The following is a 21,925-nucleotide window of genomic DNA, read 5'->3' as shown; positions in this document are numbered from 1 at the left end:
CTAATGCCACACGGCCTGAACATATCCCCATGGTCTAAACATGGTGTTTGCAGCAGTATGCTTTGGGGATGCTTTTCTTCAGCAGGACGCTGTTCAGACTTAATGGAAAGAGGTGAAGCTAAATACAGTACAATCCTGGCAGAAAATGTGCCAGACCTTGGTAGAGGTTTCCTTAACCAGCATATAGACAGCAATAGCTAAAATTGAATGTTTTACATTATAGCAAAGTTTAGAATGGCCTAGTCAAAGTCTAGACCTTAATCCAATTGAGAATCAGTGGCAAGACTTGAAAATGTATGGTCACAGATGCACAAAATTCAGTCTGACTGAGCAAGATTTAATGGTTCTACAAAGTATTGACTGAGGGAAGCTCAATGCAAATGTACATCACACTTTTCAGATTTATATTTTTGAAAACAAAAATGAAACCCATGCATCATTTTCCTCCACTTCACAGTTATGGGCTATTATTATTATGTTAGGCTCTCTTAAAGTTTATGGTTGTAACAGGACAAAGACAGAACATTTCAAGGGTTATAATACGTACAGGCACTGAATGAGGAGGCTTTGTGCATAGAAAGGATGAAGATCTGATAGGAGCTACCATTAGCTGACATAGTTAGTGGACTTTACTGAAATGTCAGACACTTCTAGATCAGGCTATTTTGTCTGTCTGTTGTGAAAAGGCTGGCTTAATGGATCATTGGTTAGCAATTCCACATGGAAATTGACATCCATTTATTCTCATTTTCACAGCAGAGTTCTCCATTCCCGTCTCTTCCGCTTCTCAGCTTGGGTCCCGTGTTTGTGTCACTTATTATTGGACCTTCTTGGATCTTTGGCAGCATAAAAAAAAAATCCACTGTTGCAAATAGAAGGCTACCTCTTGCCATGAGCAACATGTAAATACACACATGGCTTCATCTTAACATATGATGGGGGGGCAGAAAAAAGATGTAACAGCACAAGTTTAATTCAAGCGCAATGCACAGACGGTTTCCCGGGAGAGCACATTTGTCCACTCAACCAGTGCAGAACTTCATTGAACACCTTTCTCTTGAAATCATATCTTTATCCTGAATTTTTACACATCTGTTCTTCAAATCACCAGCTGCATTTTCCACAAGGCAGTTTAAACAGGAATTTTCTGCTGCTTTTGAAATACACAAAAAGGTTGTTTTTTTTTATTACCTTCTTGAACTTTATAGTCAATATGTTTTTAATGCATGTATTTATTATAAATTTAATACATTTCGGCTAGGAACCAGGTTGCATATTTCTTTATCTTGATAATTCAGGAATAAAAAAAAAAAATGTACATTTAAACAGAGCTGGCTGCATTGCTGCCTGTTTGCTTATTTTGCCTTTAATAATAAATACATTCGCTACCCTACAATTTCGACTCCTGGGTTTTAGGCAGTATAATGTGCAGAATTGCTCTTAGAACCTTTTTGAATAAAGAAGTTACATTTGCTTAGATTATGCCCATTAGAGGTTTTTGTAAGGTTCATTAGGGACGACATTTTCTAAGTAAAATTCACAGTGAAAAGCATGCATCATTAAATATGGAAATTCAGAATTATATTAGCAATATGCACCAAGCTAGTGCCAATTAAATTAGAGAAAGATATCATTTATATTATTAAGGTAGGGTTCATATTAGATTAAATATAATGTAATTTTTGCCATGGTTTGATTTATTGCTCATAGTGTATTGTTCACAGACCCATGTTACACCACATTTCAATAGCGTGATTGTTTATATGAAAATGTGAAATGTTGTAATTGCCTCCCACTAAAAGAGGATTAGACTGCTATGAGGTTTAAACAAAAAGTTCACGATCAGGCATATTGTTTTTGTTTTTCTTGCAGCATATGATTCCATTTGTGGGCATTTAAACAACGTCACCAAACCAGAGGCAACGCTTGAAAGTCGTGGAACCATTAATGCATTCTGTAACGCTTAAGTAAAATGATTTTCAGAGACGGGAATAAATAAGTCTGGGAGGAGTCTGTGACAAAATGTTGCTGCTTTGATCAGTGATCAAAGATTGCAACATCACAAGAAAATGCACAATCCTCAGACTGTACTTTTCTTTAACATAACTTAATATGACAAGAATATTCCAGCAATAATTTTTGTGTAGAAGCTTATTTCAGAAAATAAGTAAATAAAAAAATAAAACCACTGTTCTCTAATGAGTTTTTCTGATGATTTCTGCCAGTATATTTTTAAATTGTGCATCAGCAAATCCACCTCAGAATAGTTAGATCAGTTCAGTTTAGGAGCAGCCTATACTTCTATTGTTTCTGTGTTTACAATTCTCTCATTACTTTGAACATTTTCCACATATTCGTCTACATACAAGACCATCTCAATAAATCTCAATAAATAAGAATGTCATCAAAAAGTTAATTTATTTCAGTAAGGTGAAACATATGTAACAGAATCATTACACACAGAGTGATATATATAAAGCAAGTATTTCTCATAATTTTGTTGAATATGACTTAGAGCTAATACACAACCCAAATCCAGTTAGAAATGTGTTGCAATTATCACATTATGCCCTACATACTCATCAGGAAGACTGTCCAGATGAGTTACTGACACCCCAGCACAAGGAGAACAAAACACCAAAGGTCATCGCAGAAGAAGCTGGCTGTTCAAAGTGTTATTCCTTAGTATATCAATGGGAAGTTGAGTGGAGGAAAAACCAATGATGGGAAAAGTTGCACAAGTAACAAGGATGACCACAGCCTCAAAAGGACTTTGGACCACTGAGCAACAGTCTGAACCTTCATCCTTAGTGTAGATAAGATGCATCTCATGTTGTTTTGGTTTCTGGAGCGGCTTCACACAAAGAATGCGACAACTGTTGTCAATGCTCTGGATACAACTGTGTGTGGTGGCTTTTGAATCACTGACTCCAACTGCAGTTCACACCATGCGAATCTCCCCCTAACTCTTCAATGGGCTTTGCTTCACATTACCCTCAAGTCTTTGATTTTCCCTGTTGCTTGTGCATCTTTTCTATCCTAGTGTTTCCTTCAACTTAACTTTCTTTTGATATTCTCATTTAGCAATGGACCCTCTTGATGTTGTCATTGCCGGCCCAAGGCATATATGAACCAAGCCACTGCTTAGGGCATAGCTGACTATGCCAGCACTGCAACAGCATGAGTGAAGCAGCTGTTACAATTAATGTGGTTTGTTCAATGTTGCTACTGAGGATGGTGATCAATGCTAATACTGGTGACCAAGTGGTTGCATGGTTTATGAAACACTGGTTTGAGCTAAGTCTAAAGAAACTGTCATGGGAGCCAGAGTTCCCATCTCTACTCATGGGGACCCCATAAATGCTTTAATTTTAACACAGAGCATAAATGTACATTTAATGGTCGTTTATTGTGAATGAAAATACGATTAAGATTGTTCAAACTGTTGTCAATGACCGGCTTAATCTGAGATACATAAAAGGTAGGGTGAACACGTAAGGAGGAAGGTAACCGAAGGCAAACGGCTGAAGGACCAATGACGGACACAATGACATAAGGGCCAATAAACCGAGGAGACAACTTCTTGGATATCGCCTTCATTGGGATGTCCTGAGAGGACAACTAGACCATCTGTCCTGGTTGGTAAACCAGAGCGGGACGCCTCTTACGGTTGGTGATACGTTTGTTCTGGGCAGTGGTGCGTTGGAGCGCTTCAACAGTCCTTCTCCAAATAAGCGTGCACCAGCGAACATGGTTACGGACTGAGGTAACGGCTACGTCATGCTCATCCGCTGCAAATAGGGGCGGCTAAGACCCTAAAGAGGCTTCGAATGGGGAAACACCTGTAGCAGACGAGACCTGTGAATTTATGGCGTATTCTACCCAGTTAAGATGCTCAGTCCAGTCTAACGGAGAGGAGGTGATAACGCACCTGAGCGTGGACTCGAGTTGCTGGTTGAGTCTCTCAGCCAGCCCGTTAGACTGGGGGTGGTAACCTGAGGTAAGCGAGACCTGGGCTCCTAAAGCGGAGCAAAACTGGCGCCAAACTTGAGAGACAAACTGGGGCCCTTGGTCAGACAAAATATCTCGGGGTATACCGTGCAGCCGCATAACATGCTTAATGAGAAGCTGAGCTGCCTGGAAACCGAGGGAAGTTTCTTCAACGGCACGAGGTGACAAGCCTTAGAAAAATGATCTATAATAGTCAAAATAACTGTCATGCCTCTGGATGAAGGTAACCTGGTTACAAATACCAAAGCTATATGCGACCAGGGGCGCTTGAGATGTTCAGGAGTTGGAGTAATCCGGACGGTGGTTGGTTACTACTCTTATTCCTCGAACAAACCGTGCAGGCGAGAACCCATTCCACGACATCCTGGTGCAGAGAAAGCCAACAAAAGCGTCTACTAATTAATGCAATGGTTCTACTTATTCCCGGGTGCATGGCAAACTTAGCAGTGTGGAACCATTGGATAACCCGTGCTCTCACCGAGGCTGGGACAAAAGTTCTGTTCTTAGGACCTGTTCCAGGGTCAGGCTCTGTTCTCAGAGCACGATTTACTTGTTCCTCGTTCTCCCAGGAGACAGTCCCAATGGTCCAGGTGGGTGGGACAATGGGCTCAGGAACCCTTTCAGAATCATCTGGTGCGTACTGTCGGGAGAGAGCATCAGGCTTTGCGTTTTTGCTCCCCAGTCTGAAAGAGATGGACAGGTTAAAACGAGAAAAAAGAAGTGACCAGCGTGCCTGTCTAGGGTTCAGTCTCTTAGCTGTTTGCAAATAAGCTAGGTTCTTGTGGTCAGTCCAGACTAGAATGGGATAAGTAGCCCCCTCCAACCAACGTCTCCACTCCTCTAAAGCCAGCTTAATTGCTAACAGTTCTCTATCACCTACATCATAGTTACGTTCAGTTTAAGTAAGCCGATGCGAAAAGAAACCGCACGGATAACGTTTACTATCATCATTCGATCATTGGGAGAGTACAGCTCCCACTCCAGAGTCTGAAGCATCGACCTCCAGCACGAACTCCCTGGAAGAATCTGGGTAAATCAAGATGCGAGCCTGAACGAACTTCTCCTGAAGACTCTTGAAGGCCTGATCAGCAGCAGGCGTCCAATGGAAACTGGTCTTGGTAGAGGTCAACGCCGTCTAAGGTGCCGGCGTCTGGCTGTAGTTTCAGATAAATCTGCGGTAGAAGTTGGTGAAACCAAGGAACCTTTGCAACTGCTTCCTTGAGTCGGGAACGGCCCATTCCAGAACTGCTCCGACCTTCTCTGGGTTAACGCGGACCTGTCCACCCTCAAGGATAAAACCCAAAAAAGTTACTGAAGATTGGTGACAATCACATTTCTCGGCCTTCTCTGGGTCAACGCGGACCTGTCCACCCTCAAGGATAAAACCCAAAAAAGTTACTGAAGATTGGTGACACACATTTCTCGGCCTTCACAAACAATCGGTTTTCAAGGAGTCTTTGTAGTACCAGACGGACATGGTGCTGGTGTTCCTCTTCATCCCTGGAATAAATCAAAATATTGTCCAGATAAACAAAAACAAAAATGTTTAAGAAGTCTCTGAGTACATCATTATTGAGAGCCTGGAATACAGTTGGTGCGTTGCAGAGTCCAAAAGGCATGACCAAGTATTCGAAGTGTCCAAGTGGAGTCTTGAAAGCTGTTTTCCACTCATCCCCCTGGCGGATCCTAACTAAATGGTAAGCATTCCTAAGGTCTAGTTACGTGAAAACCGTGGCCTCACGTACAGGCTCGAAAGCAGAGGAAAGCAGTGGAAGAGGGTAACTATTCTTAATGGTGATGTTGTTTAATCCCCTGTAGTCAATGCATGGTTGTAAAGAACCATCTTTCTTCTTAACAAAAAATAAACCTGCGCCCAAGGGTGAGGAGGAGGGCTGAATTAAACCCGCAGAGAGGGACTTGTTAATATACATCTCCATAGACTGTTGTTCGTGTTGAGAAATGGGATAAAGTCTACTAGAAGGAAAGAAGCCACAAAATCTGAATCGAAAGAAAAGGTTAATCTAAATTCTTCTTCAAAATCAGAAACAAAACAACCAAACTGAGCACAACTGGGAAAATGGGACGCAGCCCACCTCAAAACTCTCCCAGTCAAAAGGCCTAGAATATAAGAAATCTTGCAGTTATCATGAGGAAAAGAATGGGGTGAGCGATTAAACACTAAAGTGCATTGCATTAGAAAACCCTTAGACTCGGCTGACTCACCGGAATACTTTTCCGGACAATGAGAAACGACGTCACGGACTAAAGGAAGTCGTTGAGTGACTGGGACTGCTGCAGCAACCTCGACAAGCAGGGCGGTGGAACTGTTCAAGGAGGGTTGGAACATGGCGGTTAACTGTTCAAGCTGTATATTGGATAACCTTTGTTGTTCGGCGAGAGAACGTAAAGTGGAGTCATGGGTCTGAATGAGGTGAGTATGATCTGAAAGGACTCCCCTGAGCGTTTCTGCTGGGTCGGGTTGGCTCGAGGGTTCTGTCATAGTTTTACGGATTGATCTGACCAACATGCAGTAAACGCTCAAGGGAAACCAGGAAGTGTTTAACAGATTTATTGAAATCACCAGGAACAAGCACGGTCTTGACAAAGTAGGCAAAGCTGTAAGAAAGGAAGCACAAGGTAAGTAAAGACGGTAGCTAAATAGAAAACTAATAGTGTACTGTCTCTTACTAGTTCGTTGTTGACAAATCGCCAGGAGGAGAGCGAGTTGAGCCGGAGGAAACAGCGTGGAACTATAGAGGCGAGTTTTGCAAAGATACTTAGTTCCTTGGTCGATAACAGTGTTTGGAGGATTGTGTGAGGGCACCAGAGGAGCGGTGGAGGGTGGACAGGTTTCGTAGAGGTAGGATCGGAGGTCGAAGCCAGGAAATAGCCAGCAGGAGTAAACCCAGTAGTACAGCGTTAGCGAGACGCTTGTTAGTTGATTAATCCGTGGGAAACTTGGAACGAGGTCTCCATAGGCAAAGTCCGTCGGTGGCCGGCCTGGACAACATCCAGGTAGTCACCGACACAGTTACTAGAAAAGACAGAAATAGGTTAACATAAGTCGAAGCAAGTAATACAAGAAGTGGCTCTAAGGTCGGCTTGAGTAACTACCACTCAAGGCTAACACTCGAGCGCTGACATGCTGGCTGCCTCCTGCTTAAATACTCCAGGACTCATCATTGGTGAATGGAACACACCTGTCTCACCGCTCATGCTCTCCTGCGCCCTCTAGAAAACCAAACACAAACAATACAAGACACAGAGATCTCCAACCCCGACAGTTTTTGACAATACATTTTTATTGCTCTAATGTAATTCTGTTTTTTTTTTTTTTTTTCAAAAACATTTTGGGTTTTCATTGGTTGAAAACCACAATCAGCAAAGTTAACGGCTAAAAATAAAAGCTTAAAAAAATCACAGTATTGAGATTCACCTGTAAGAAAGAAAAGTGAGTTAACTAAGTAGCCTAATTAAGTCAAGTTTATTTATTTTGCATTTTTCAAAGATAAATTATTTTACAATAAAAAAATGTAAACCATCAAAGTCAAACGATTCAAGACAACATGAAAATTAATAAAGAATAAAACATTTGAGATAAAATTAAAACATAAAGAAGTGCAGAAAACATGAAAGCTATGAATCTACCTGAACGTTTGTCTGAATACAGGAGGCTTCAGTTGCATTTTTTATAGTCAATAGATCAAATAATGTTATTTAAATGTTTATTATAATACAAGACTTGGTCCTTTATGACTTTTAATTAAAAAGAGAGTAGCAGAAAGGGAATTTATCATTAGCCAGTAAAATAACATTATCAATTCAAACATTTAAAGACAAGTAAAAACATCTGATTAATAAAATCCTGAGTTTGGTGTCAGCTTCAGCTGTTGTCTAAAATTCAATTCAATTCAATTCAAAGATACTTTATTGATCCCCGAGGGGAAATTAGAATTCCAGTACAAAATGGGAAATTATGCATTTAAAGAAAAAAGAGAAGTATGTTGATTTCAACTATGATAAATCAGAAAAGCAACAGAATGATGCTTGTGTATTTAAAAGGCTTTTACCATTTTCTTTGCCAAAATGTTGCATTATAACAATATATAGTATATGGGAAAAATATTTGGGTTACTTGCTAATGCCTAACCATTAAAAATAACTATCATTCTATTGGAGACTGATTAGAGAGATGTGCATTTAGCCAGGCACAGGAAATTCAAAAAATAGTATGATTTACTGAGAAGAGGTACAATGTACCATAGACTCCCTGCACTTATCTGTCCAGCTCCACTGACTTCCACAGAAAGAGATTAGGTCCTGGGTGGCCTTTGAGCTGAAAACAGTAGAGTTAAACAGAGTTAATTAACATTTGATCCTAACTCCCTTTACATCTCCTGGAGATCATTTTCAATTCCATTTCAAGCTATTCACTCATTCTGGTGCTGGGAGATCCAAAGTAGTGTCATCTCTGAACTGAGAGGTGCTTTCCCATCGCTGCTACTTGGCCAAAAAAAAAAAAAGAAACAGGCAGGTTGAAGCTTGTGACAGGAAGCAGATGTTTGCCTTACCTTTTAGCAGACACATGTCAACAAGCTCTGCCTTTGTGCTGCTCAAATTTCCTGACACCAAGGAGGAAAACACAGAAAATGGAAGAAAGCAAGAGAGCTACAATTATTTCACTGCCTAATCCTGGTGTCTTGCACACATATATTGATTGCTTTTTATTTAAGGCTTTTTATTGAAGGCATTTTAAGCTTCTTGGTTTAATTTTATTTAAGGCATTTTAAGCTTCTTGGTTTAATTTTATAAAGTTGTCATAAATAGGCAAAGTTCATCATCATTGACTAAACTGCACAATTTACAAAGCAGAGTAAAGTTGCTTTTTTTAATGTAAAGGTCTTACTATAGAGATTTATGGTGGGACAGTAGTTAGCAACGTTGTCTTGCAAGAATGTCCAGGTTCAAATCCAGTCTGGGGTCTTTCTGCATGGAGTATGAATGTTTTCCCTGTGGTTTTCCTCCATGTTCTTAGGCTTACTCACACAGTGCAAAACCATGACTAGGTTAGGATAATTGGTCTCTCAAAATTGCCCTTAGGCAAGAGTGTGTGTGTGTGTGCATGGTTAGGGTTAGGTTGGTCTGTCCTGTGTATCTCTGTGTTAACCTGTAACCAATTCAATAAATAGGAATATAATGTTTATTTATTTTAATAACTCAATTCACCAAGTGAAACACAATATATAGATTCATTGCATACAGACTGTTGTCAAGCATTTATTTCAGTTAATTATGAGGATTTTTCTGTCACAGCTAATGAAAACATGCCATTTAAACTTAGAATATTACATCACACCATAAGAAAAGATTTTAATACAGAAATGTGATCTCAATGAAAAGTGTGTTTAATACCAGCTTAAAGGTCGTTATTTTGAAAAGGTACCTTTAAGCTGACCATTGAGCCTCATTGGAATGCATATTCCTATTTATTTAATATGACTGTACATTGCAGCAGCCTAGGGCTTGTTTCACTTAGGACACCTAACAGACAGTACAAACATATTTTTTCTTCAGTTATTGACTTTTGAAGTCAAACCAGATATTTTCATATTTTTAGTTTTAGACAAATGGAATTGTAACTTTAGTTTCTTGTGTACAATACATTGTATGTATGGCAAGAGTTTGGCATGTTCAGATATTAAATAATGGAGTATGTTTCACAGTTCTAGAAATTAAGAAATAAATAAATTAAATATGTTAAATAAATTAATAAATAGAAGCCCTATGACAAATGTTGCACATTGTCTATACCAGGGAAGCCTCCTTGTAACCCTGCGCCTATCTCCAGCAGTCATTGGAGGTCAGTTAATAAATTGCAAGATATTTATAATAAATGTGTATTTGTTATCATTCAGTTATGTCCATCATGGTGTATATATCTGAAGAAATATAATCTATGAAACACTATGATCTGTTTATTTTACAAATTATAAACACAGGTCACTAGAGATGTCAGAATCCCAAGCTGATACCTGGGATCAGACCTGGGTCATTGTAAAGGTTTTTTAATGATCAGTGTTGGAGTCCCTAAGGAAACTTAGCTCTTGATAGGCTGTTGCTGCATTTTAGCTGCAATTGTTAAGGAACAGGCTTATATGCGAACTTTTGACCTGCAGTGAAAATGTGCAGTGGCTACACAAACCTTTTCAGTCGACAATGACAAACCACAGAGAACAAAACTCCCATAAATACACTAAAGACTCTGTTCAGTTTTATTTAATTCATGAAGCATCAAACCTGATGTTTTTCATGATTTTGAGCTTTTATGGTTTAAACCTGAGCATTAGCCTCATACAATAACATAACACATCTCTGAAAATGATGGAAACAACCTCAGTTGGATGTTAACTGTAAAACGTCTTCTGTTTTTGTTACATGCAGATGTAAATGCACATCGGTCTGTGCTCTGAGGAGCATAAAATGCATGTGAATCATCTAAGGGGCACTTTCATTCTCACTGAGAATACAACGATGTTGGATCAGCAGATTAATTCCTAACAAATCAGGTTAGATGATTCCCACAGTGGACAAGTTGTAGACAATCACACATGTCCACAAATAGCTGCGTAAAATTGTGCGTAATTGTGGAACTATGGCAGCTTTGGCACAGCTGGAGGATATCCCCGAGGGAAGAAGTGGGAGGTAGTGTATTTTTCAAAGATAATATTGATCTGCTGGCACATGATGATGTATGGCTTATAAGCCGGTTTAGATTGCCAAGGAGTTTTGCAGGGAGCTGGCCTCAGTGTTACACAAGGAATAGGAGAAACCGTGAGTCTCCGGTTCCAGTTCAAGTTCTCACTACGCTGTGGTCCTTTCAGAGGGAGCTGACAGACAGGTCGGGTAAAGTCATATGCAAAGTCCTGAATGATTTTAAAGATTTAAAGTACTTCACATAGTGTGTGTGGTAACAGTCTTTTTAATAAAATTATAGGGGGCATAGTCACATCATTACAATGATCAGCATTGAGCTGTTATTGAGCTCAATGCAGCAGCTAGACAGTGGCTTTTCATTTTGATGCAGACTTTGTTTAACTAAATGGGTTCTAGCCGACAAATGTTTTATTTTTCAGTCAGGTTTGAGTCACTGCTGTCATTCAAGAAGTTGTTGGTTTGCTGTAATTCACATCTCAAGTACCTCATGGTATGTAGACACAGTATCTCCACGTGCACGGTTTCGTACATCTGAAGTTTTTTGTGCGGCACAAGTTTCAGAATTTCTCCCTCCCGCAAAGTTTTTTATGAAAACTGCTCACTCTTTTGTACATGAGGCCCCTGATCAACAAATGTAACTTAACAATAAGTCAGAATTTAATTAATATACCTTAGTGTTTTTAATTGTTAAACCTAAACAATTTCTACTTAGAAATGTTGATTAAAATCAGCCCAAATTCATAAATTTAGCTTTTTCAATGTAGACATGTATAAATAAGTAGAAGTCTAGAATTTAACAAGGGTGTGCTTATTTTACAATGAATGTATACAGAAATATAAACATGCATCTATAGTTTATAGATTTAAAATATGGATAGTATGTATAAAAAGGTACACAGTCCCTGTATAATATGCATACTGTATAAAGATTTCATTTATATTTCACCCTTTCTATTTTTCTTTGCTTAGATGTATACCCTGACATCTGAGAACAAAGAGAAGCTTTTTTCAGGTCTTGGAAAGATGAAGGTACATACATGATGACTACATGATGTTTTTATTTATTGTGTTGTCTGAAACATAAATGGTCTGCAAAATGTAATATGTCATATTTCTCTGTAGTAATTCAAACAGAATGGCAACATGCTTATAAAGATTACCAAAACCCTCTTGAAATATCCTGGACGTGCTACTAAAGGAAGTCAGAAATGTATTTGAAGTTTGCAACCTGGATAAGTCTTAATGGATGATCTAGTCACTGCTGCTGCTTTAAACAAGTTATTTCACTGAATGGTTTTAGGTCTTGATGAGTTTACACAGAGGTTAGAGCTGTCATAGAGCATCAAGAATCAGCAGCTAAAATAGTTTGCTTCTTTCTGTTCACATCATCCAATAAAAATAGGATCATAATACTTCTGAGTGTTACCTATATGGTGTGCCTTGTCTTCTAAGGAGCTACGCAGTTTTTAATGATACAACTGGGGGCCTATAGAAGCAGAACTGCACAGAGAAATTGGCTGTTGACTAAAAATGAAATACTTGTATTTTGATTCACCAGGAGGGGTAACTGACTTGCCAGGTACACAAAAATCAAATCTTTTTTTTTGATCCCTGAAGAAAGCATGCTAAGCGTGTTAGGTCCAGCCATGGACTACAACATTTAAAGGCCAGTTTGATATTTTCTGGAAGTTTCAAAATAAATTACAGTAACCTACTTCCAGCACAGCCCCGCATTGTGCCTTTATCGTATGGTTCAGCAGGGCCAGCTAAAAGCCCTTCCCCACAGCTACGGAGGTTAGCTGCAAGCTAACCCTTTGTTTACCCACACGTGGATGTTTCCTCAATGCCCAGGACAACTTCTCCTCAGCACGGTTCACGTAAAAGGTAGTGTTTGGGCAGAGAAGATTAGTTTAGAGGTAAACAGGGGCGTTTTTAGGGTCTCAAAACATTGGGGGCTTTAGCCCAAATCCAAAATATTTAGATATCAATAAGACAATTTATAGGTAATTTGAAATTAAAATAACATAGGACATATTGTACGAGTTCTCTGTCTCGGCTGGTTTTAGACTGAATGTAAATGATTGTGAATCAAACAAAAAAGGTTTGCAATAATTTCACTTTTTATTTTTTTTTTTTAGAAGCTGATTGAAGGACAAGGAGAAACAGAGTTTAGGCCTGACGAAAAACCATTTTTCTGAAGCAAATAATGACACATGTTGAGGTATTTAGAAAATAACTTAATCTGAATTTTTGCTGACAGGTTTTTCTTAAACTCAGAGATGTTTACTTTGGGCAAGTTAAATGTGCTTCTTTTGTCATCTACATAAATTACCTTTTTTTAAACGTTACATTCTCATCAAAGTGTTCCACTCCTGAGGCTCCATTGTCTTTATTCTTATATTTCAAAAAAAGAAAGTAGTACAAAGTTGATTTTCTGAAATCTTAGTCAAATGGTAAAATCCTAAAACACGTTTATTTTATTATGCCAAAAGCTTTCAAAACATTTAAGCAAAATTGTTCCTTCTTTTATTAACCTGTTCTCTTTTACATCTTTTCAGTCCTTCCTTCCACTTCTGAAGAAATTTGTCCTGCCAAAAATAATAAATGAAACATTTTACAACCCAGTCTTTTGTTCTGCACTGAGCATGTGAGACATTAGTGCAGTTCTTACTATTAAACACTTTGAGAGGAAAGGTTGTTAAGTTGTGGTGTTTAAAATAAAGCATAGAGCCTCATCTTGGACCTTATCAGTACTAATATTACAGTTATTAATAACTGTATACATATGGTATGTATGTCTTACCTTCAGTAAAACTGTATGCTTGTTTAATGAGTTTAGTTTATATAATATTACATGAGTAATTCAGAAAAATAAAATAGTTAACTAATCAATGGTCCACCTGTGATTAATTGCTATGATTTATTTCTTAATTATACTGCATCTTTAAGGCCAGAGCTTTATGTTCAGAATCAACACAGAAGATATGAAAGAAAAGAGGGAGGTTTACTTTTGCTCTTTCTGCTACATCTTACTGGAACCAGGAGATATTTTCCTGGTTTATTGAGCAACACTATTTTCTGTCTACATGTAGAACTAGACTTTAAGACTTGCTGCCAGTCTTAAATCAATGTGTTGATCTAAAGGACTTTTAATGTGTTCAGCTACGTTAGGATTAAATGCTTTTACTTTGACTGAATTAAAGGACCAGATATTTTCACATTATGATGCAAATCCAGCTAGAAGGTCACAGAGAAGGTTGCTGCTGTTTTCTATCACAGATCATTTAACTTCACCTGTAGCTCAGGTGAAAGTTCTTCATCATGACCCTGATGATGCTCATTAGAGTGAACCTCCACCTCATGTCTTGCTGGATAAATAAGTGATTAGCTGTAACTTACAATTAGCTCTTTCCGAGTCAGCAATCAGATTTTACCGTTATCTTCGTCTAGGTTATACCGCTCGGTGTCCACCTGTTCCTGAACACACACACCCACCTGGCTCCCTCTCTTCGGTTGGCTCCGTGGTTGCTCTGAAATTAACCCTGTTCGAGCCGCTCAGTGTAACTTTTCAGGTAATGAAGGAGGCAGGTCGACCTGGAGTGAACTGCTGTTCTGGCTGTGCGCGTAGTTGCGCATTTGTGGTGCTGCGAGTGCACAAATAACTATTTTTTGTCTTCTCCTTTTAACTCAGTTTCAGGTTAGGTGGAGCGGGACGTGATTATATGGAACACAATTGAAAAAATCTGATTGTTTTTAAATAAAAATGTGAAGTCCAATATCATTTTGAGGCTGCATCTTTTTAATACAGGTCCTTCTCAAAATATTAGCATATTGTGATAAAGTTCATTATTTTCCATAATGTCATGATGAAAATTTAACATTCATATATTTTAGATTCATTGCACACTAACTGAAATATTTCAGATCTTTTATTGTCTTAATACAGATGATTTTGGCATACAGCTCATGAAAACCCAAAATTCCTATCTCACAAAATTAGCATATCATTAAAAGGGTCTCTAAACGAGCTATGAACCTAATCATCTGAATCAACGAGTTAACTCTAAACACCTGCAAAAGATTCCTGAGGCCTTTAAAACTCCCAGCCTGGTTCATCTCTCAAAACCCCAATCATGGGTAAGACTGCCGACCTGATTGCTGTCCAGAAGGCCACTATTGACACCCTCAAGCAAGAGGGTAAGACACAGAAAGAAATTTCTGAACGAATAGGCTGTTCCCAGAGTGCTGTATCAAGGCACCTCAGTGGGAAGTCTGTGGGAAGGAAAAAGTGTGGCAGAAAACGTTACACAACGAGAAGAGGTGACCGGACCCTGAGGAAGATTGTGGAGAAGGGCCGATTCCAGACCTTGGGGGACTTGCGGAAGCAGTGGACTGAGTCTGGAGTAGAAACATCCAGAGCCACCGTGCACAGGCGTGTGCAGGAAATGGGCTACAGATGCCGCATTCCCCAGGTCAAGCCACTTTTGAAGCAGAAACAGCGGCAGAAGCGCCTGACCTGGGCTACAGAGAAGCAGCACTGGACTGTTGCTCAGTGGTCCAAAGTACTTTTTTCGGATGAAAGCAAATTCTGCATGTCATTCGGAAATCAAGGTGCCAGAGTCTGGAGGAAGACTGGGGAGAAGGAAATGCCAAAATGCCAGAAGTCCAGTGTCAAGTACCCACAGTCAGTGATGGTCTGGGGTGCCATGTCAGCTGCTGGTGTTGGTCCACTGTGTTTTATCAAGGGCAGGGTCAATGCAGCTAGCTATCAGGAGATTTTGGAGCACTTCACGCTTCAATCTGCTGAAAAGCTTTATGGAGATGAAGATTTCATTTTTCAGCACGACCTGGCACCTGCTCACAATGCCAAAACCACTGGTAAATGGTTTACTGACCATGGTATCACTGTGCTCAATTGGCCTGCCAACTCTCCTGACCTGAACCCCATAGAGAATCTGTGGGATATTGTGAAGAGAACGTTGAGTGACTCAAGACCCAACACTCTGGATGAGCTAAAGGCCGCTATCAAAGCATCCTGGGCCTCCATAAGACCTCAGCAGTGCCACAGGCTGATTGCCTCCATGCCACGCCGCATTGAAGCAGTCATTTCTGCAAAAGGATTCCCGACCAAGTATTGAGTGCATAACTGTACATGATTATTTGAAGGTTGACGTTTTTTGTATTAAAAACACTTTTCTTTTATTGGTCGGATGAAATATGCTAATTTTGTGAGATAGGAATTTTGGGTTTTCATGAGCTGTATGCCACAATCATCCATATTAAGACAATAAAAGACCTGAAATATTTCAGTTAGTGTGCAATGAATCTAAAATATATGAATGTTAAATTTTCATCATGACATTATGGAAAATAATTAACTTTATTTCTAAATTTCTTCTATCCTGGGCTATGCAGAAAACATCCGGGCCCCGGAAGCCCAGGTCTAACAACGCGCCTGGAGGTAAATAATCTAAATAATGTACATTTAATGACGTTTCTCTTTATTTGTGTTGAGAAACTCAGCTAATGGTGTGTTCTGTGTTGTGTTTTTAAAGTTAAGACAAGCTTTATTTAAAGAGTGGTTTTTAAACACTGAAGATCGGTCATAACGCGCTGTCCACGCTTATACATTTCAACCCTTTTATTAGTGGTATTTTAAGGAATGTATTTGATTCTGATGACAAGCTATAAGTTTCTTTTGTTAGCTCCAACCACTAACGACTAAGTACGGTGGCCGGGGGGTGCAAAACACTTTTACAAGTACCGAAACAAATTTACATTTCAGAAAACAAATTTACATTTCAGAAAACAAATTTACAAGATGCGAAACAAATTTACATTTCAGAAAACAAATTCACATTTCAGAAAACAAATTTACATTTCAGAAAACACTTTTACATTTCAGAAAACAAATTTACAAGATGCGAAACAAATTTACATTTCAGAAAACAAATTTACAAGATGCGAAACAAATTTACATTTCAGAAAACAAATTTACATTTCAGAAAACACTTTTACATTTCAGAAAACACTTTTACATTTCAGAAAACAAATTTACATTTCAGAAAACACTTTTACATTTCAGAAAACAAATTTACATTTCAGAAAACAATTTAACAAGATGCAAAACAAATTTACATTTCAGAAAACAAATTTACATTTCAGAAAACACTTTTACATTTCAGAAAACAAATTTACATTTCAGAAAACACTTTTACATTTCAGAAAACAAAAATTTACATTTCAGAAAACAATTTAACAAGATGCAAAACAAATTTACATTTCAGAAAACAAATTTACATTTCAGAAAACAAATTTATATTTCAGAAAACAAATTTACATTTCAGAAAACAATTTAACAAGATGCGAAACAAATTTACATTTCAGAAAACAAATTTACATTTCAGAAAACAAATTTCTATTTCAGAAAACAAATTTACATTTCAGAAAACAAATTTACATTTCAGAAAATCAACCGGAAAGGGAATGTACCAATGCCGAGGCTGACCCGGAAGTCAGCCTCAGGGGCTGCATCCTTCGAAGGCCGTATTTGTAGGCCGATTACGTTACAGCGCGGCGACGAAGGCTGTCCCAATTCATGAATCATTCCGAGCAAATGCTGCCGACAAATGTGTCCTTATTTTGCCTGATTTGAAGGATGCGTTGTGAGTATCCTTCGCGGCCCATCATTTCACATCATTCATTGCGGGTCGAAGCGGATTGGTCAAGCAGGGGAAGCCATGGCGGACCATAGCAACAAAAGCTGTGAGTAAATTGTGGAAAATTACACTTTCTGTGACACAAATTAACTTCTACAATGTTTTTAGTGCGGGAATATAACTATGTAGATGTGAAATATCTGCTTGATTTATCTAGACATCGCTGAATTTCAAACGTGCTCCGACGTGTTCGGAGTTTTCCATTCCCACCGTAGTAACCGGCTCGCCTCGCCAGCCCTACCGGCGGTGAGGCGAGCTAGCCCGGTAGAGATCTGACCGGACTATCGGCACTAAGCTTCCGCTGGCAGTCATCACAGTGAACGTTTAACACAAGTGATTTCTAACAGTTTATGTTATTATTTTAAGTGTTACCGAAAATCGATTTAACATTTCAGGTGATATTAAGGTTAACCAGAATAAATTGACAGTTTTATGTAATCCAACTGTATCGCTGGAGAGTGTGATTGAGAATAAATAAGCTTTTCAATATTAATTTTTAATGAAGAAATGTGCTATATGTTTTAAAAGTTTATTTATAATTCAGTTAGCATTATAATTTCTGATTCCAGGTAAACCCGACGAGGAATACACCTCCAAATGTAAGTAAATCTCAGTAAAGAAGCTAAAAGTTTGAAAGAGCTTGTTTTAGACATTTGCATAGAAATATTTTCTTCAAATTAAGACAAATGTAAAATAAAAAAAAGACTTGTTTTACACTGATATTAAGCAAAATGGTTTTTCTTGTTTAGGTACAAAGGAGCAGACGGGGCAGTTTATTAAGCTCAGGGGTGAGAACCACCACCTTTTTACTGGAGCTAAAAACTCAGACACCATGGCTTTGAGGTACAATAACAACATTCTTTGCAGTCAGTTTCTGTCCAGTTTCAGTAACTCCTATCTTTCTAACTTTCATAAATATCCATCCAGTGATTAACATACGTCTTTCGGTTCAGGACAATTCTGGAGAAGATGGACCAACAGGGGAAGGTCACCCCCTTTGCAGGACAAAACAAAGTGGGACAATATGAAAAAAAAAATATATATATAAAGTTTGTTCAGAAGTTCTCATGTCACACACAAATAAAAACAATATTTCTAAAAGTCTTGTTGGTTTCTCTGTTTAGTCAACTCTTTTTTTTATTCCATCTAACTTTAGGATTGTAAGTATCCAGGGTCAGGAGAGGGAGTCAGTGAAAAGCCCACTGCTGCTACTTGGCCCTGGTTTGTCTTTATGGATGAGGTGTTGGGACAGAGGTCTTCCACAACACCTCCTGTCCTAATTGCCTCCATCCCTGAGGACACTCCAGGGCCAAGCGGAGCGGTGGGCAACCAGATGGAGAAGGAAGACAGTGAGCCAGCAGGAAGGGGTCAGAAAAGAAAGAGGGACAGAGATGATGGAGTTGATCAGGGAGGACATGAGGGCACAGAGAATGGACCGACTGTTTTCCAAAGAATGGCACCAAAATAAGATGCTACATAAGAAATATTAAGTTTTGTTCAGATTGTTTCTTAAAGTTTTAAGGTGTTCTAATAAATTTCAAAATTGTTTTGTCACTAATGTTATTTACATTTGACCAAACAATACATCAACTTCATTTAAAGTTATAAACAGAATTTATTATGAAAAATACAAACAGCACTTTAAACAGAATGGGGAAAGAAAACATTCAAACAGATCAAGATTACAAGACAAAAGGCATAAAAGAAAACTATGTACAAGTATTTACAATGGCAACAGCAGGATCAACCTGAGTGACCAGTTCCTGGAAAAACCTCTTGAACAGAACAAAGAGGCAGATGTCTTTCTGAACAGAAAGTCTCTGGCGATGTGGCTAAATCTCTCACAAGGTCAGAGACTTGGATGGGAAGCTGCAACTGAGATCTGTGGTTAGTCTTTCTGGATGGTGAGCGAAGCATCACACAGGTGGTCTGCAGATGTTTGTGATGCCTCTCTCCGCTGTCCACGTCATCATCAAGTTTAAAGGACTGGCTGGACCACATCACTAATCAGGAATGTAATCAGGAATACAGAAATATGCAGAATTAGAAGATGGTGCTCACAAAATATTACAATTAGTTATACCCCTCAAACATTAATCACATCTATAATATTATACTTGGCTGACACAGTAGTCATGTTCTGGTGGTACCTCCTCCAGGGCAGACACCTCAGCTGAAAGCTGGTACCGCCAGAGAGCAACGCTGACTGCCTCAGTCCAAACCTCACCCTCATCCTCTTCTACAGCCTCCTCTGGGTCATCCTCTGGGGCCATGACATCCCCAGCACCAAAGCAGATGTTGTGGAGGATGGCGCATGCTGTTATGACCTGAAAACAATTTAAAAGAGGGTGCATATATGTGTATATATTATGTATAATGTATATATATAAATGGATCTAGGTCAAGACTTACGTGAGGTACAAAGGTGTCATGCACCTCCAGCGCTTGCAGGAAGATGGCCCTGAATCTGGTTTTCATCATTCCAAAAATACTGTTAAAGCGCTGGGCTCCCACACCTTGTCTTGTCCTCTTGTAGGGAGTGATGAGGGGGAGTGGATATTGGAGGCATGGGTACCCTCCATCAGCAAGGATAAAATGCCCTGGAGGAGGATAAACTGTACAGCAGGCTGTGGCGGAGCACCCTAGAGTCATGCACTGACCCAGGCCAGCCCACATACGTGTCAATAAAATGGCTCTCAGAAACTGCCAGCAGGATTATGGAAGGGAAGAGTTTCCTGATCCTGTAGAACTGACCATCAAGGCTGCTTGGACACCTGAAGTGGATATGGCAGCCGTCAATTGCACCCACAGCTTTAAGAAAAGCTCTGTGGCGTGCCAGCCTTGCAACTGCCTTAAGTCCTCAGGGGTCTTTAGAAGGTAGATGACCTGGTGACGAATAGCCACGATCTCCTCTGTAACTCTGTGGAAGATGCGATGGATAGTAGAGCGAGGCATCCCAAACACTCTGCAGACCACTCTGTAGGATGTGCCACTTGCCAGCCAGAAAAGAAAAACCAAGATCTCAATAGTAGCACCCCATCCATGTCACCTGTCCTGGTGCAAAAGATTAAGCAGCACTGCCAGAGACTCCCTGCTCAGCTGAAAATCAGGCCTGGTGTCCTCCTGGTTGAAGAAGCGTTTCAGGACTGGGACACTCAGGTTGATCCTGCAGTAAAGGGGTCTGGTCTAGGAAAGGGAAGAATGGAGATGGAAAAACACATTATTTTTAAGGCATACTTCTGGATATTTTAAGTGATCAAAGCAAGAAGATACCAATACACCAAAAAGACTGCATTATTATATAATTATCTAAGAACAGCCAGAGGGGATCAAATACTTTATAATTCCCATCTATCTTAAAATTTAAAGTTTTTGTTTATATATATGTATATATATATATATATAAAATATGTCGACATACATTAGCCATAAACTTGCTATCTCTTTGTTTATTGGCTAGTTAAATCAAACATCTTTTTTACCTGAACATGATTGTCTCTGGATTGTACCTGGAATCAGAAATTATAATGCTAACTGAATTATAAATAAACTTTTAAAACATATAGCACATTTCTTCATTAAAAATTAATATTGAAAAGCTTATTTATTCTCAATCACACTCTCCAGCGATACAGTTGGATTACATAAAACTGTCCATTTATTCTGGTTAACCTTAATATCACCTGAAATATTAAATCGATTTTCAGTAACAATTAAAATAATAACATAAACTGTTAGAAATCACTTGTGTTAAACGTTTACTGTGATGACTGCCAGCGGGAGCTTAGATCTCTACCGGGCTAGCTTGCCTCAATGGATGGAATGGAAAACTCCGAACACGTCGGAGCACGTTTGAAATTCAGCGATGTCTAGATAAATCAAGCAGATATTTCACATCTACATAGTTATATTCCCGCACTAAAAACATTGTAGAAGTTAATTTGTGTCACAGAAAGTGTAATTTTCCACAATTTACTCACAGCTTTTGATGCTATGGTCCGCCATGGCATCCCCTGCTTGACCACTCCGCTTCGACCGGCAATGAATGATGGGAAATGATGGGCCGCGAAGGATACTCACAACGCATCCTTCAAATCGGGCAAAATAAGGACACATTTGTCGGCCGCATTTGCTCGGAATGATTCATGAATTGGGACAGCCTTCGTCGCCGCGCTGTAACGTAATCGGCCTACAAATACGGCCTTCGAAGGATGCAGCCCCTGAGGCTGACTTCCGGGTCAGCCTCGGCGTTGGTACATTCCCTTTCCGGTTGATTTTCTGAAATGTAAATTTGTTTTCTGAAATGTAAATTTGTTTTCTGAAATGTAAAAGTGTTTTCTGAAATGTAAATTTGTTTTCTGAAAGGTAATTTGTTTCGCATCTTGTTAAATTGTTTTCTGAAATGTAAATTTGTTTTCTGAAATGTAAAAGTGTTTTCTGAAATGTAAATTTGTTTTCTGAAATGTAAATTTGTTTTCTGA

The sequence above is a fragment of the Girardinichthys multiradiatus genome, chromosome 12, assembly GCF_021462225.1.
Source record: "Girardinichthys multiradiatus isolate DD_20200921_A chromosome 12, DD_fGirMul_XY1, whole genome shotgun sequence".
In the NCBI taxonomy this organism is placed as follows: Eukaryota; Metazoa; Chordata; class Actinopteri; order Cyprinodontiformes; family Goodeidae; genus Girardinichthys; species Girardinichthys multiradiatus.
The sequence above is the reverse complement of the archived record's forward strand: the minus strand, read 5'-3'. Positions refer to the sequence as shown.